Below are 12,416 nucleotides of genomic sequence, written 5' to 3'. Positions count from 1 at the left end.
GGTATTTTTTACAACTTGAAAGAACCCTATCAAGTAAAGCAAATGCCAAGAGGCCAAAAACAACAGAAAATCTTAAAGCATATGATAAAACCAGACGATATGGAGAACCCAATCCCAAACACCCAAATCAAAATATCAGAAGAGACACACAGTACTTGGCGTAATTAATCCAAGGACTACAATCAAAGAATGAGAGCATGGCAGAGGATATAAAGACATGAAGAAGAACATGGCACAGGATATAAAGGACATAAAGAAGACCCTAGAAGAGCATAAAGAAGAAATTGCAAGAGTAAATAAAAAAATAGAAGATCTTACAGAAATAAAAGAAACTGTTGGCCAAATGAAAAAGACTCTGGATATTCATAATACAAAATTAGAGGAAGTTGAACAACGACTCAGTGTCCTAGATGACCACAGAACAGAAAATGAAAAAACAAAAGAAAGAATGGAGAAAAAAATCAAAAAAATCGAAATGGATCTCAGGGATACGATAGATAAAATAAAACATCCAAACTTAAGACTCATTGGTGTCCCAGAACGGGAAGAGAAGGGTAAAGGTCTAGAAAGAGTATTCAAAGAAATTGTTGGGGAAAACTTCCCAAACCTTCTATACAATATAAATATACAAAGCATAAATGCCCAGCAAACTCCAAATAGAATAAATCCAAATAAACCCACTCCAAGACATATGCTGATCAGACTGTCAAATACTGAAGAGAAGGAGCAAGTTCTGAAAGCAGCAAGAGAAAAGCAATTCACCACATACAAAGGAAACAACATAAGACTAAGTAGTGACTACTCAGTGGCCACCACGGAGGCAAAAAGGCAGTGGCATGACATATTTAAAATTCTGAGAGAGAAAAATTTCCAACCAAGAATACTTTATCCAGCAAAACTCTATCCTTCAAATTTGAAGGAGAGCTTAAATTTTTCACAGACAAACAAATGCTGAGAGATGTTGTCAATAAAAGACCTGCCCTACTTCAGATACTAAAGCGAGCCCTACTGACAGAGAAACAAAGAGAGGAGAGAGAGAGAGAGAGAATTTTAACAGACATATATAGAACCTTACATCCCAAGTCACCAGGACACACATTTTTCTCTAGTGATCACAGATCTTTCTCCAGAATAGACCATATGCTGGGACGTAAAACAAGCCTCAATAAATTAAAAAAAAAAAAAAAAACAATTGAATATATTCAAAGTACATTCTCTGACCACAATGGAATACAAATAGAAGTCAATAATTTTTGATTTGTAACTCCACTATTTACTTCCTACATGATATAAAATACACAAACTCTAATGACAAATCAGTGGTTTTGGACTCAATGTAAAATATGTAATTTTTGACAAGAACTATATAAAGGTGGGGGAATTGAGGAGTGTAGGAACATAGTTTACATGTCCTATTGAAGTTAAGTTGGTATCAAAGAAGAACAAGATTGTTGTGGATTTAAGAGGTTAATTTTAAGCCCCACAGTAAACACAAAGAAATTATCAGAGAATATGACCATAGAGATGAAAAGTAGAATATGGGTTACGAGAAGTAGGGGAAGGGGCAATGGGGAGTTAAGAAATGAGTGTAGGGTTGCTGTTTGAGGTGAAGGGAAATTTCTAGTAATGGATGGTGGGAAGGTGATAGCATTACAACATTCTAAATGTGATTAATCCCACTAATGGAATGCTAGGGAGGGGGTGGAATGGGAAGATTTAGGCTGTATGTTTCCACAGTTGAAAAAAAAAAAAAGACAGTCTAAATAGATGACAGTTGAATGCCAAGGATGATCCTGGATGGGATCTGAGGATGGAGGACGGGAGGCTCAAAGGGACACAGCTGAGACATAAGAGGAAAAAAAAAGGAAATTTTTAATGTAAGCTTTCTATCAATGTTGAATTTCTTGAACTTCTTAGCTGCGCTTAATGGGATTGCATAAAAGAATGTTCTTGTTCATGGGAATTGTATATGTGAATTATATTGTTTGTTCAAGGATGGGTGCAGCTTGCTCTCATATGTTCAGAAGACAAAGCAATAGAGGATGGATGATAGATAGGGAGGGAGGGAGGGAGGGAGGAAGGGAAAGAGAAATGGCGGTGTGACAGCATATTAAAGTTGGTGGATGGGGTATCGGGAGGGAGGTCAGGGTATGCTGGAATTCTGTGTATGGGGTTTGTATTGTTTTTGCAACTGTTCCTATAACTTTGAATTTATTTCAAAATAAAATTTTAAAAAAATAGAAATAGATTCTTATCAAAAATGAGGCTACTGAGCCCTAACCCTGCCTTTTGAAATAGAATTTCTGAGGTGACAATTTTTATCTGTTCTAGATATTATATCACTTTGACTATTCCATATTCCCAGACCCTTTCACTTATACATATATGCAATCCTTTAACAGTCTGATTAGCTTGCATTATATCTTCAGGCTTGTAGCAAAAAGTTATTTTCTCCCTTTTGCATAGAAGCTGAGGCAAGTAGAAGTGAAATGGCATATATCAGTCTGAAAGTGAGCTTAGATGCAACAGAAATAGAATCTAAGCTTGAAGATTTCTAGTTTGAGTTCTTGGCTAATTGATTTATGCTGGTGGTTTCCTTATTTGTGAAATAGAGAGTTGGACCAGATTCTAAAGTTCCTTTTGCCTCTACTATCTATTTACATACTTTATCATAGGATTTAAAGTAGTTCCAATTAAAAGCCTTTTGAGCAATCATGTCAACAGCTTCCCCCACTTTTCCAGGATAGCTGAGTAGGATTTCCAGGCTTTCTTTTCTTGAAGAACTTACTTGGTCACTGCCACTTGTTTACGAGCGAAGACTAATAAAGCAGTGATTCTTAATGTTTTTTTGCTTTGACACCTCAAATGATAAATGTTTACCTGGGATTCTTAGTGATAATTGTAGCTACTAAATAAAATAAAATAGGTTTTGTACAGTTTCCTGAGATCTATGACTCCAGGCTTTGCTCTCTCATTGTTCTAATAACACCTTGTTTGAGAGTTACTACCCTAGAGAACACTTCTGTGCTTCCCCTATACTTTGTTCATGCTCCATACCAGCATTTATGACACCATGTTGTATCCTTCTCAATTGCATTGTTTCTTCCAACAAAGCAATGTTTTACACATCATTTGTTTAAAATGCAGATTCTTTGGTCTATTCCAAACCTATCGAATCAGAGTCTTTGGGCTTGGGTTCTAGGAGTCTTCATTTTAACAGGCTGACCAAAAAATTCATATGCACATTAAGTTAACAACCACTGTGCTAAACATAAACTTCTTCAGTGCAGGGACTTTGTATTCATCTTTGTTTCCAAAACATCTGAATGAATGGTCTTCCCTCCTTTCCAGGCCACCCTAACAGGCATGTAGGGTTACATCTTTATCATCTACTCTTTTTACCTAACATGTTCTTCTGTAGTCCTTCCTTACCTCTTCCAAATCTCTGTTCAATTATTAATTTTCATATCACTGACCAGGAATTCATTATTATTATGTTTACTTTGGAAACTTTCTGGTTTTATTAGGGCTTTTTTTTTTTGTTGGAAGTAACAGAAACCCAATTCAAACTGCTAAGCAAAACGTTCCCTTGTTGGCTCATGTAAGTATGATGGAATTGGGACTGTCTTCAGCTCTCTGCTCTGCTTTCCTGTGTTGGCTTTTTTCTTGGGCAGTGTCTTCCCAAATAGTGACAAAAAACAGCTGCTAGCAGTTCTAGCCTTACATTTGGTAGCTTTCTAAGTCCAGGGAAAAAGGAAAATGGAAGAAGAAACTCTAGAGAGCACTTTCATTAGCTTACCTTAGGGCATTTGCCCATCCTTGAACCATTCACTGAGGCATGGAGATGAGGCTCTTATTGGCCAGGCCTGGGCCATAGGTCCATCCTGGAAGCTCTGCCCCATCCAAACGCATGGAGTGAAGAGGGGGCAGGGTGATTCTCCAAAAGCAAGATGGTTTTGTTAGCATTAAAGGGGGTTCCAGACAGACAGAACTAACAGATGTCTACCTTCCATGTCGTTGTTATCTGACTATTTTAATCCATTTGGACTTTTGAATTGCCGTATATGATTGAATTCACTGTGCCCTTGAAAGCATTATCTAAAGCTTTTCACTGAAATTTGGGTTCTTTGTACCTAAATGGTCCTATTGTTAGTGATTGTCCCCAAAACTCTTTAATTGACATGAAATTTAAGAGAAGCAACTTTGAGAAAATACTCCTTTTCATTGATTGTCTATAAAATTAAATATAAGAGATGTTCAGCTACCTGTAAACTATTAAGAAGTCATCATGTGAAGCAATACCTAGGTACAACCAGGTTCCTGGCTCCTAATAACTGAAACTTGCTTTCCCTTTTTTTCCATATGAATTCTTTCCTTTCACAGTCCCCAGACTGGAAAAGCCAGGATGATCATGTATTCTCTTAATTAAGAACCCCTCCTCTTAATTCCCAGTTCACCTCATAGAAAGCAGCTGGACAGCTACAAGAATGAAGATTCTCTCTTCTCTCAATTTTATTCTTCTGAACTACTCTGGAAAGTGTCATTAAGATAATGACAATATCTCTGCTTCGTTGTTTTGAAGCTGACTTCTTCAGACCAGATTCAGTGTCCGTGGGTCTCAACCCCTACCTCAAAATTTCTCAAAAACAACAAAACAAACAAGAAAACCCTGAATTTTAGGTATTACCTTTCACAGTTGTAAAGATGATCATAAGTTCTGATGTATGTTAGCTCTCAGCAGCTTAATTTTCTAAACATGTATTTCCTTAAAGGGGCATCTTTTTAAAAAAACATGTTATAATGTGTTTTAAATTTTAAAGGTGATGCAAAATGATTCCCTTACATCAACCTACCTTTTTTTTTTTTTCCCAGAATAGGCAACACAATGTGGCTCCATTGTTACCCAGCATTGATCTGTAGACATCAAAATCAACTGTGCTTTCTAAAACTACAGATTTCCCAGACCCTAGACATTCTGGCTCAGTAGGTCTGAGGTGGGACAAGGGACTCTGCATTTTCAAAAAGTTTTTCAGCTTATTTTTAGAAACATTGTGCTAACAGGTTACAGGAAGCTGTTAAAGCTGAAAACAGAAAAGAAAATCAGAATTATGGTTCTGGTTTACCCACTGATTAAGGGCAAGTTAACCTTTATACCTCAGTTACTTTATTCACTTGTAATATTTGGAACAAGTACAGTAGTCACTATTTTATATAAATGGGTGGTATCCTCTTGGGTGGTATTCTTTCGTGATTCTTCCATTAAAAATTTAAGCTTGGCATGAGTGGCTATTCAAAATCATCACACATCACTGTGTCTTTTTCTCATTCAGCTATCTTCTTTAGCTCATTAGGCAAACAACTTATCAATTAAGGAAGTGCTTTGAGAATTGCTATAGATTTCATTGCAAGTTCCCATTTTGTTTCTGGATTCACTCTGTTGCTTTCTGATTCTTGAACATTCTTCTTTAAAGTTAGTTCTCTGCCAACTAAAAACTAAGGGTTTTGTTTGTTCTGAGCTTTCCTTTAATCATGCCTTCCAGTAATTATTAGCTAAATTCAGCCCCCTGAGTTTGGGATTTGGTGCTTGCAACTCTGTAAATTGACTTTAAACAAGATATTGGTTCATCCAGAGAGAATGGTGTTTTTCTCAAAAACAAGTAAATACTTAATTTTCGGTGGTTATAGATTGCAGTACTGATAATTTGATTATTATTCTCTTTGTTATGGAGATGTGTTTTATTTAAGCTTTAAAAATAGTTAATCCTAACACTTCAATATCTACTTTAATTGGCTCCTTCTATAAAATGATGTTAGTATTAAAGCTAAGGGGGAAAACATGAGCCCCTAAAGTAAAAGAGAAACATGACTTATGTATGCTTTGCCTTTTATTTTAAGTGGTTTCCTGCAACTTACCAGCTTTAGATGGATGCCAACCCAAATGATTGATTAACATTTTCTACTTGCTTATCTTTCTGGGAGAATGTACTATATGGGGGTAAGATGTTGAGAAATGGACTCATTTACGATTTAAATGTAACTTTTACAAACTTAAATATTAAAGCTTAGGTTGTCATTAATCAAATGTGTTTAAATATTTTTCACTTGTCACATCACCCAAACCATGTCTATTGATCATAGTCATATAGCTGGTGGGAGCCTCAGATGTCTGAGAGCTGAATGCCATCCTTTCTACAGCACCCCATGACTAGCTAGTGCAAAGGTTGGCAAATTTTTTCTGTAAAGGGCCAGATAATAAGTATTTTAGGCTTTACTGTCTCTGTCACAACTACTCAACTCTGCCTTTGTAGAATGAAAGCAGCCATACACAGGACATAAATGTATGGTCTCATACACAGGACATAAATGTATGGTCTCAGCCCTTAAAATGTGGGTAAATTCAGCTCAAATCTTTATTTCATGCCTTGTGGAAGTCCAAAGCCTTCCCTCAAATTTATCCAGGGTGGGAATAGGAGTGGCACTTTAATTTCATGGTTACTTCTTTTTTTTTAAATTCAATTTTATTGAGATATATTCACATACCATACAATCATCCAAAGTGTGCAGTTGTTCACAGTATCATCATGTAGTTGTGCATTCATCACCCCAATCTATTTTTTGAACATTTTCCTTGTACCAGAAAAAGTGAAAATAAGAATAAAAAGTAAAAGTAAAAAAGAACACCCAAATCATACCCCCCACCCTATTTTTCATTTAGTTTTTTGTCCCTATTTTTCTACTCATCCGTCCATAACTGGATAAAGGGGGTATGATCCACTAGGCTTTCACAATCACACTATCACCTCTTGTAAGCAACACTGTTATACAGTTGTCTTCAAGAGTCAAGGCTACTGGGTTGCAGTTTGATCGTTTCAGGTATTGACTTCTAGTTATTGCAATGCATTAAAACCTAAAAAGGGTTATCTATATCGTACATAAGAATGTCCACCAGAGCGACCTCTCAACCCCATTTGGAATCTCTCAGCCAGTGAAACTGTTTCGTTTCATTTCTCATCTCCCTTTTGTTCAAGAAGATGTTCTCAATCCCATGATGTCAGGTCCAGATTCATCCCCGGGAGTCATATCCCGTGTTGCTAGGGAGATTTATACCCCTGGGAGTCAGATCCCACATAGTAGGGAGGGCAGTGAGTTCACCTGCCAGGTTGGCTTAGCTAGAGAAAGAGGGCCGCATCTGAGCAACAAAGAGGTACTCAAGGGAAGATTCTTAGGCACAATTATAAGCAGGTTTAGCCTCTCCTTTGTAGTAATGAGCTTCATAAGGGCAAATCCTTCACGGTTACTTCTGACTCTAGGTTCCTGGTTCTACTTAGGCTGTTTCTGTTCGACATCATGTTGACCCAAATGTAAAACTCAGTCATTCCTCAGTTTCCTCCAAAGGCTTCATCCACACGTAGCATTTGTGAACAAGTAAAGTTCACTCAACAGTTGGGGTTCAGGAAGTGGAGTCCACATCATACCATACTAGATATATCTTCAAACCCCTATTAGCCATAACTTCTTTACTCTCAAAGCCTGCAGTCCAGAAAACAAATCCATCTCTTTGGCCTTGCTCATTCACTCATGCATACATTCAACAGATACTCCTAACTTCCAATATGCCCAGCATTGGGATAAAGCACAGTTACAACAGCACACAAGATAAGAGTCCCTGCCCTTTGTTCCCTTGTTAAGAAAAAGCAGAGAAAATCCTCTGAGCTAACAGTTTTTAAAATCAGACTAGAAGAGGAGCTAAGATGGCAGCATAGAGAGGAGTGGAAGACTGTTAGTCCCCCCCTGGAACAATTCATAAATGACCAAAAAACTAGTAAATAACCTGGAATAACAGCGGGGAGACAAATGTGACTGTCCACTCATCATCCACCAACCTGAATTGGGAGGAATGCCTGAGATCACAGCATAAAATCTGTAAGTAAAACTGCGGACCTGCGCGCTGAGAGCCGAGAGCCAGGAGCCCCTCCCTCACGGAAGCCACGCAGTGCTAGAGAGCAGCACTCTCTCAGCCCAGCTCCAAGTGGGGTTTTAATGTTAACTGCTCAATACAGACAGTGGATCCTCAACAAGCAGACAGAGGCTTTTGGTGACAACTGACCTTGGGAGAGTCGGGGGACATATCTGTCTCAGGACGGGGAGCCCAGAGGATAGGGTGCTATCTCTGGCTGATGGGTGAACCTGGGAGTTTTTCTGTCCCTTTCTCTCTCTGTGGAGAAAACTTCAGCCGTTCTCAGCCTGCAGTGCTTTGCAGTAAAGACAGCCTCAGCCATTTTAAAATCAAAACACTTTAATCAGCAGAGTCACAGAAACAAAGAACTTATTGATATGCAAATGACATCTCTGGAGGGGGCATAGCTTCCCAAGAGGAAAGGGAGGGGCCCAGCTCTACTGCCCATCTTTCTGTCTTTCCGGAACCAGACCCCAAAGCCTGGGGGAGGAGAGCCACAGGCCACACCCTCTTACACAGGCAGTGACAGGCTGACAGGTGCACCTGCTGGGCAGAAAAGCACAGGTGTCTCAATCCTCTAAGAAAAGCCATCAGGGAAACCGGATACTGAAATATTACCTCATTCTGTGACCTGAGCCTTTTCTCATCTGGGAAAATCTAACTGGGGTGGCTTAGGAGGTCAGACGCCTAGACAACAGAAAACTACAATCTACACTAAGGAAAATGAAGCTATGACCCAGTCAAAGGAACAAACGTACACTTCAACTGAGATACAGGAATTTAAACAACTAATGTTAAATCAATTCAAAAAGTTTAGAGAATATGTCACAAAAGAGATAGAGGCTGTAAAGAAAACACTGGGCATATGTAAGGCAGAAAATTGAAAGTTCAAAAAAACAACCAGTAGAATATATGGAAATGAAAGGCACAACGCAAGAGATGAAAGACACAATGGAAACATACAGCAGCAGATCTCAGAGGAAGAAGAAAACACTCAAGAACTGGAGAACAAAACACCTGAAAGCCTATACACAAAGGAGCAGATGGAGAAAAGAATGAAAAAATATGAGCAACGTCTCCGGGAACTTAAAGATGAAACAAAGTACAAGAATCTACATATCATTGCTGTCCCAGAAGGAGAAGAGAAGGGAAAAGGGGAAGAGGCAATAATAGAGGAAATAATCAATGAAAATTTCCCATCTCTTATGAAAGACATAAAATTACAGATCCAAGAAGCACAGTGTACTCCAAACAGAATAGATCTGAATAGGCCTACACCAAGACACTTAATAATCAGATTATCAAATGTCAAAGACAAAGACAGAATCCTGAAAGTAGCAAGAGAAAAGCAATCCATCACATATAAAGGAAGCTTAATAAGACTATGTGCAGATCTCTCAGCAGAAACCATGGAGGCAAGAAGGAAGTGGTGTGATATATTTAAGATACTGAAAGAGAAAAACTGCCAACCAAGAATCCTATATCCAGCAAAGCTGTCCTTCAAGTATGAGGGAGAGCTCAAAATATTTTCCGACAAACAGACAATGAGAGACTTTGTGAACAAGACACCCGCCCTACAGGAAATACTAAAGGGAACACTGCAGAGTGATAGGAGAAGATGGGAGTGCGTGGTTTGCAACACGATTTTGGGAGATGGTAGCACAGCAATATAAGTACACTGAACAAAGATAGCTATGTATCTGGTTGAGAGAGGAAGGTTGGGAGCATGTGAGACACCAGAAGAAAGGAGGAAAGATAAAGAATGGGACTGTGTAACTTGGTGAAATCTAGAGTGTTCAAAATTGTGATAAAATGTACAAATATGTTCTTTTACGAGGGAGAACAAGCAAATGTCAACCTTGCAAGGTGTTAAAAATGGGGAGGCATTGGGGGAGGGATGCAATCAATGTAAACTAGAGACTAACTAACAGAATCATTGTGTTATGCTTCCTTTAAGGTAACAAAGGCAATATACTAAGGTAAATGCAGATAATAGGGGGGGATAGAGAAGGCATGTTAGACACTTGACATTGGTGGTGTTGTCTGACTCTTTACCCTACTTTGATTTAAGGTTACTTTTCCTTTTGCTGCTTCCTAGCTGTCATTTTTTTCCTCTTTCTTTTCCCTCTCTACCTTCTTTGACACTCCCTCCTGCCTTGTGGAAGAAATGTAGATGCCCTTATATAGATAGTGGTGAAGGTGGTGAACACATAAATATGTGACCATACAGAGAACCATCGATTGTTTACTTAGGATGGAATGTATGGTGAGTGAACAAAACCATCTTAAAAAAAAAAATGAGTTGATGTCAGAACCTCAAGGGCAATAAACTGAGTGAAATAAGCCAGACACATAAGGGCAGATATTGCAGGGTCTCACTGATAAGAACTAATTATAATATGTAAACTCATAGACATGAAATATAAGGTACCAAGATATAGGACGAGGCTTAAGAATGAGGAGTGGTTGCTTGGTATGAGCAGAATGTTCAACTAGGATGAACTTAAATGTTTGGAAATGAACAGAGGTGTCGGTAGCAAAATGTGGGAATAACTAACAGTGCCAAATGGCGCATGAATGAGGTGGAAGCTGGAAGCTCAGAGTCATGTATGTCACCAGAAGGAAAGTTGGAGGTCAAAAGATGGGAATGTATAAAACTGAATCCTATGGTGGGCAATGTCCATGATTAACTGTACGAGTATTAGAGGACTCTTCCATGAACCAGAACAAATGTATGACAATACAACTGGAAGTTAATAATAGAGGGGCATATAGGGAAGAAATACATACCTATTGCAAACTATATACTACAGTTTGTAGTATTTCAACATTCTTTCATAAACAGTAACAAATGTACTATACCAACACTATGAGTCAACAATTGAGGGGGGTTGGTTAGGGATATGGGAGGATTCGAGTTTCCTTTTCTTTTTCTTTCCTTTTTTTTTTTTTTTTCCTTTTTTTTTTTTTTTTTTTTTTTCCATCTTTCACTTTATTTCTTGTCTGGAGTAATGAAAAGTTTCTAAAAATTGAACAAAAATTAAGTGTGATGATGGATGCACAGCTGTATGAGGGTACCAGGGGCAACTAATTGTACACTTTGGATCTTTGGATAATTGTATGGTATCTGAACAATCCCAATAAAAATAAAAATAAAAAAAAAAATCAGACTAAGACCTACCAGGCAATTCAGGAAATGCCCATGTCTCCAGCCCACTGAATGGTACTATTATGAGGGGTGGGACTGTTAGACACCTGCTTTCTACAGAAGGTAACCCTTGAGATGATAGTGCTTCTAAAACTTTAGCATGCATAAGAAGCACTTGGTGGGCTTGCTGAAACAGATTACTGGGCCTAACCCTCAGGATTTTTTTTTTAATTATAGAAGTTTTTGGTTCACAGAAAAATCATGCAGAAAATACAGAGTTCCTATATATCCCCTTCATGTACAGTTTTCCCTATTACTGAAACTTTGCATTAGTGTCATACCTGTGTTATAATTGATGAAACAATTTTATTATAATTATGCTGTTAACACTAGTCAATAGTTTATATTAGGATTCAGTTTGTATTGTACAGTTCTATGGATTTTTTAAAATTTGTTTCTAATAACATGTATATACCTAAAATTTCTCCCCTTTTAACCACATTCAGATGTTTAATTCAGTGCTGTTAATTCTATTCACAATGTTGTGCTGCCATCACCATCATCCATTACCCAATCTTTTCCATCACCTGAAAGAGAAACTCTATACCAGTATAGCATTAACATTACATTCCCTACCCCTACCCTGGCCCCTGATAACCTGTATTCTAGTTACTGACTCTATGAATTTACTTATTCTAATTATTTCATATCAGTAAGATAATACAATATTTGTTCTTTTGTGTCTGGCTTATTTCACTCAGCATGATGTCTTCAAGGTTCATCCATGTTGTTGCATGTTTTAGAACTTCATTCCTTTTTATAGCTGAATAATATTCCATTGTATGTATATACCACGTTTTATTTATCCATTTATTGGTTGACTGTCGCTTGGGTTGCTTTTATCTTTTGGCAATAGTAAATAATACCGCTGTGAACATCGATCAGCATATATCTGTTTGAGTCCCCTGCTTTGGGGCATGTACCTAGAAGTGGAATTGCTGGGTCACATGGCAATTTTATACAGGCATACCTTGGAGATTTTGCAGGTTCAGTTTCAGACCACCACAATAAACAAATAATGCAATAAAGCAAGCCATACCAATTTTTTGGTTTCCCAGTGCATATAAAAGTTATGTTTACCCTTTACTGTAGTCTATTAATTGTGCAATAAGATTGCCTAAAAAACAATGTATATGCATTATTTAAAAATAATATTTCTAAAAAATGCTAACCAGCATCTGAGCCTATTCCCTTCCATCCCCTCATCTTTTGTTGTACTTGTTACAAATTATATCTTTATACATTATATAT

At 37.7% G+C, this 12,416-nt stretch overlaps 1 protein-coding gene across 2 annotated transcripts in view; it reads left to right on the top strand.

The window, feature by feature from the left end:
- Window positions 1-12,416, top strand: part of C5H7orf31 (chromosome 5 C7orf31 homolog) — a 99,235-nt gene that overhangs the window by 11,573 nt on the left and 75,246 nt on the right. The gene's annotated exons all lie outside the window — the stretch shown is intronic.

This window comes from Choloepus didactylus, chromosome 5 (assembly GCF_015220235.1).
Source record: "Choloepus didactylus isolate mChoDid1 chromosome 5, mChoDid1.pri, whole genome shotgun sequence".
Lineage (NCBI taxonomy): Eukaryota > Metazoa > Chordata > Mammalia > Pilosa > Megalonychidae > Choloepus > Choloepus didactylus.
The sequence above is the reverse complement of the archived record's forward strand: the minus strand, read 5'-3'. Positions and strand labels throughout refer to the sequence as shown.